Below are 6,061 nucleotides of genomic sequence, written 5' to 3'. Positions count from 1 at the left end.
CTGCACGCTCGTACATACAATTAGGCTGTTATTACTAGACATTTTCGTTAATATTGCAGCCAGACCTGGAAAGAAATCTTCTAAAACCATTGCAAGACTTTTCAAAGAACACACCGTGCCACTGAAAGCGATGGGATATGATGTTGCCTGGTCTCCCCGCTGCAACTCCAGGGTCACTTCTCAACCCCTCCAAGCCCGCGTCTGACTCTTGCTAATGCTCACAGCAACACATGTGCACTTCCAGGGGAGAAAGGACCACACACTGCTTAATATGCAAGGGGGCATTGATTTGATTCCTTGGGTGCAAAACAATGTCAATGGGACCATTATAATGCATATGCTACCGCCCACGAGCCCAATTAAATCAAAGGGTTATTGTTATCTTGCATTATCCGTAGCTGATGTATGTATGATAGATTATTGGGGATGCAATTTGCAGTGTCGTACATTATTTATTCCTAATTTATTAAGCTGTTTCTTGTTGTTGCTTTACAGAGGCTACTTTACATTGAAAGTAAGCTCACATTAAAGAAATGGGTATCTCGTCTTGATTTGGAAATTAAAACAACAACAACAACAACACAGAGCTGTCATTTTCCAAACGTCAAAGGTCTAAGGGGGGTTTTTACAGGCTCTTTTGGACTGGAGTAAATAGTGCCATCACCCATAAACTGTCTTTTGGGTGATGATTTTTGTTCCAGACTGTTGATTCAGCCCTTCCCCAAATAGGGACAAAACTAATGCTGAGTAAATGTTGAAGGCACAAACCTAGTAGGCACAGGCTCTGCCCTCAAGGTGCTCACACTCATTATCTATGTCCTTTCTCTCTCCCTCTCCCTCTCTCTCTTCTCTCTCTCTCTCTCTCTCTCCCACACACATAGGCGTGCACGCAAACACACACATCAGTGAGGAATTCATGAATTTCCTTGGTTTGTAGATTATGTTCTTCTGATACCTTGGGAAGAGAAGTAACTTGGCCTAGTTCACTTAACTAGTAAACAGAAGAGATGGGGGTTTGGTAACCCCAAGTTTGTCAACCTTATACATTGCTTCCCTAAGAAAGAAAATGTAAATAAATTGATAATATGGCTATCCAGTCTCCACAGCTCCCTAAGAGTGATAAATAGCATAATCAGAGAATGCAGGTCATGGCTAGATATCTTTTGTGTATAGCCTACCACTCTTTAATCAATGGGAGAAGGTAAAAGGGTGATATTTGTATTTTTGTTAACATCAGAGGTCTTGGCCATCTTTCTTGAGGAGATCTACTCCAATCTTGGGATTCCAAGGTGATGTCATCTGTCCTTAATGTTTTTCTTTCCAGCTTAAAAACTAAGTTTATTAAGCATCTCATAGGGGTGAAATGGATTGTCAGAGTAGATAGGCAGGCATGAGCTAATACCTTTTATAAAGGAATTTCTTCACCTCTCCAAAACTCAAATTTTATTTTGTTATATAGGAATAATGATAGCATCCACATTGGCAAGATGAAATGAGAATGAATGTATGAGATCCGTGATGTCATCCACGCACCTGAGAGGTTAATTGATGATGAAGACGATGTTGTTCATGCCAGAGAAGACTACCCCCTGTGCTTTGTCACTGGATTCACACCCAGCTAAGAAGGCGCTCATTCTCAGTTTCAGAGGCCTTAACTGGATTCAAAAGTAACTTGTCTATGCTAGGAGAGAGAATATCTGAAATCCAAGCCAGGTCTTTGGTCTCCAAGCCAGTCTTGGCTCAGAAGAGCTGAGAATAGACAAGACAATGCCTCCCAGTTTCACTTCCTGGGAGGTCATGTTGGCAGCTGGGAACTTGCCATAGCAGGACTATTACCATAGAAAAAGGCTGTTTTCCCCCAGAGAGTCAGAAGTTAAACGTTATAGGCACATCTCTGTCTTTCTGCTCATCTTCATGTGGGATCAAATGAAAACACCATAAACTGTCCCCATTACAGAGTGGGGTTTTTTTTGTTTGTTTTTGTTTTTTGTTTTTTGTTTTTTAAAGACTCTGCATCCAGCACGGAGCCCAGCACAGGGCTCAAACTCACAATTGTGAGATCAAGACCTGAGCTGAGATCAAGAGTCAGATACTTAACTGACTGAGCCACCCAGGCACCCCTACAGGGTGGGTGGTACTCTCAACCCTTTTAGGAATTCTGAGCAGGCATTGCCCAGTAAATAGGCTCAAGGAGATTTTGAGGTAAGATGTCTCCCAAGGGCGCTTCAAGACAGTGAGCCTTTTCTACAGGTTCTAACTACGGGCTTCTGGATAGCAATGGTCGTTGGCACAGACCATTCTTAAAATTCTAAGAATCAGAGATCCTTTGGCCTAGCCTGTCCAGAGTCACTGCCAAGAGAAGTCCCTAATGAGAGTCTTCAGAAATGTGTCCCTGGCTGGAATCAGGCTGCATCACCCAAGTCACAAAAGAAATAAGGTTATTTTCCTATGACATTTTGCAGACATGTCAGCTCAGAGCAGAAGAGCCTTCTGCCTTGATGTCAAAGAAGGTGGGGGGACGGGAAAAAATTCAGTCAGTGTTAATGGAAGATCCATGAGTTCCTTCTTTTTTAAATCATCAGGAAAAATCAGGAATCATTAACAGCTGCTCTAGAGAATGGGGTCATCTTTTGTTACCCTTATCAGATCTATAGTGTCTAAGTCAAGCAAAGAACATCAGATGTGAACCTGGAACAAAAACATACAGAAAAAATATACTCACATATTTAATGCTCATAAAAGAAGAAACAACAATAAAAACAAACAAACCAAGGATGCCTGGGTTGCTCAGTGGTTGAGCATCTACCACTCATGTCATGATCCTGGGGTCCTGGGATCTAGTCCCACATCTGGCTCCCCACAGGGAGCCTGCTTCTCCTTATGCCTCTGTCTCTGCCTCTTTCTGTGTGTCTCTCATGAATAAATAAATAAAATCTTAAACAAACAAACAAATAAACAAACAAAAAAACAGAAAGTCCTATCTGGATTGGGGGGGTTATGGGACACACCAGAAGATTTGTGTGGCTTGCATTATTCCTTCCCCAAGAATCTCAAACAGGTACCAGAAGATAAATGAGGTTTTGTCTGTCTCCTCCAGTATAAAACATCCTCCACACACACATATTTTCTCCAAATGACAGGTTCATGATTTCTAAACAACAACAAATTCTAGGTACATGGTCTGATGAAAACAAGTCTTGGAATACTTCCATGTCAAGAGGCAACGTAGAGGATGGTTTTTATCCTGTAATTAATGGAATTGCAGAAACTTCTTTTTATTAAGACAATGGGGTGGAAATGCTGACACTCAACTGTTCTGGAAACAAATAACCCAACCAAACAGTTGGATCCCAGGGCTCCTTTACTGATTGTACAGAATTCTAACGATCACATACATCTAATAACTGAATGAAATCAGGCCAAACCATCCTCTTTCCTCCTTTCCTTATCACCATGATCATCCTCAACACCAGCAATCATCATTTTACCTTCAGAATCTTGTCAAGAGGTGTTTCTTCAAAGAAGCCTCAGTAGAAGACTTTCTTTCTTGACTTCACTACCCAAAGCTCATGGATCTCCTACCATTCCCTTCTGGAGGGCTAGTAGAAGAAACCAAAACTACCCTTTCTGCCAAAGACCAAACTTAAGACATTTCTGGGAAGTCACTGGAATCCTTGAGTGAGGAAGGAGAACCTACTTTGACTCAAAGAAAAATGTGCACGATGTACTTCCCCGCCATGTCCTTCTTCTGCATCATTACATCCAGTCATGCAAATACATATTTACACACGAATTAAAACCCAGCCTATCTGCCCAGTGCACTTTAGTGGAGAATTGACACTGTAGATAGCGCCGAGGCATCCCCAGTGTAGTTAAAAAAAGAATTCTGTGGTTTGGTTCTGCTGAGGCGATATTGCTCAACAGTTAATGTAATCATATTACAAGCGCTTGTATTAAAATCATATGCAAGATGAAAATCGGTCTGAACAGCAGCAACTAGGAAAAGACAAAGAAAGATCTGTGAGTTGTCATAATCCGTAAAGAAACTTAGTAGGAAAAATATACTGACACACACACTCGCACACATATACATGGAGAGAAGAACCAATAAAGCTTCCAAGGGCATTTACAAATGCACAAATGGATTGCTAGAAAATCTCCGCTTCATACGCATATCTTCTGAAGGAGATAGAGATCCCTAGATGTGAACAGCAATGTGCCAAACAGAGATGGTCACCTCAGACCTCACCTAGACCCAGGCAAAGCCAAGTCCAGCTTTATACATTGGGATATTGTGCATTCATTCATTAGCTGGGGTTTTGCCAGGCAGGATCTGGCAGGTAGCCACTTGAAAGCCAACGGCTTTCCTGGTGTGGTCCTGGTTTTTGTTGGCAGTTTAACTCTGCTATTTTATACACTCCTGCGGTAGGGATTAAGTCTATCAAAACTTCAAGATTTCTTATAATATTAGACATGCGGACACAAAGCCTCCTACCATCTCCCCCCTTCTCCCTCCTCAATGCAAAGGAAAATCAGACTTAAAAAAAAATGTTTGTAGTGCCTGGAATCTACTTCAAACACTTTTATGGAACCAGAAGCATCGAATGTAAGGTTTTCTCAGCAGGATTTTACACAAACCTGAAACCCTGCCTGGAGTTTCCATTTCCCCTCAAGGAAAGAGTTTGTAAAAGAGCTAGGAGAGGATCCACAGCACATCATGGTTTGTGAGCAAGTTAAACACACACAGGAAGTGCCCAAAGATAAAGATTACAAGATGTCAAGAAAGTTCAAAGGCCTAAGACTTGTCATAGCTGAGCCAGATTTGTCAGACCTCAGCTGGGACCTGTGGCAAGTGCAGGTAGCAGGACAGTCATCTGTGGATTATTTATTTTGCTATGGAGTTTGTGGAAGGGTGTCCTTTACACTGCTCATCCTACAAGGTCAGTAAGACGAAATCTGGCCAAAGACCATCCTAGCTTGAAAGAGGCAGACCCACTTCACAGCAAAGCTCAGGAATAGCTTTGCGCCTGAAGCTAACGGTCAACCTTGGAAAGGGAAGAATGGCCTGATGTTAAATAAAACCTGAACATGTTTTACCTAGCAAACTTTGGAGAGTGTGCCCTGACCATACTATGAAAAAAAATGCCTTCCTGTTTGACACCAAAGAAGTATTTTCCTTAAAAGACCACAAAGGATTGCTTCAACCACTTTGGAAATTTTTTTTTCTTTTCTTTTTTCTTTTCTTTTTTTTTCTTTTTTCTTTCTTTTTTTTTTTTTTAATTTCCTTCAGTCTAAAATTTTCTTAGCCATTCAAGAGACATATCCACCCATATTTTCTTTTTCCATTTGATATATTATGATGATGGATATTGTGATTATAATTTTGTCTTTGGGATTCTTATAACAGGCCAATTAGTATGATTGATCTTATTGACATCATCATTCTGGTCAATGTAGATTTGGAAATGGCTTTAATTAATGACTTTAGCTACTGCAGATTCAGCAAAAGCAGAGCCTTTTTGATGTGTGCGTGTGTGTGCATGCATGTGCATGCCTGTGTGTGTGTATGTGTGTGTGTGTAGTGGGGAGGTGAACATTACATCTGTGGCAATTGCTTTCTGGATTTTATTATTTTCTCTCCCATTATACACTTCTCAGTATTTGGTCTGGCTTCTCTTTAAAAAATGTAGTTATTTCCTCTTAAATGACGTAATCTTATGAAAAACCAAAGCTTTGCAAACTTGAATTTAGCAAGGGGAATTCCCAGTATTTATATGCCTGTTAACATGAATATAAAAAGAAGGCAGATTAGCCAGGCAACTGCAGCTCACATTTCTGTTTTATTTTTTTTTCCTCCTTGCCTTTCCTCTTGCCCTGTCTCTCTTCTTTCTTGTTTCTAAAAATATTTTGAAGTGCTTTTCATGAGCCAAGTGTTTAGCATAGTGAAAGTAGAAGCTGACCAGTTATCGATCTCATAACAGGGTGTGATAAGTCATTCACAGTAGACAATTAAGAAAGGACACGTGTGTACAAGAAGAGGGACAGGCTGGATTCCCCAGGA

Source organism: Canis aureus, chromosome 9 (assembly GCF_053574225.1).
Source record: "Canis aureus isolate CA01 chromosome 9, VMU_Caureus_v.1.0, whole genome shotgun sequence".
NCBI classification, from domain to species: Eukaryota; Metazoa; Chordata; class Mammalia; order Carnivora; family Canidae; genus Canis; species Canis aureus.
This window is presented reverse-complemented; position numbering follows the sequence as displayed.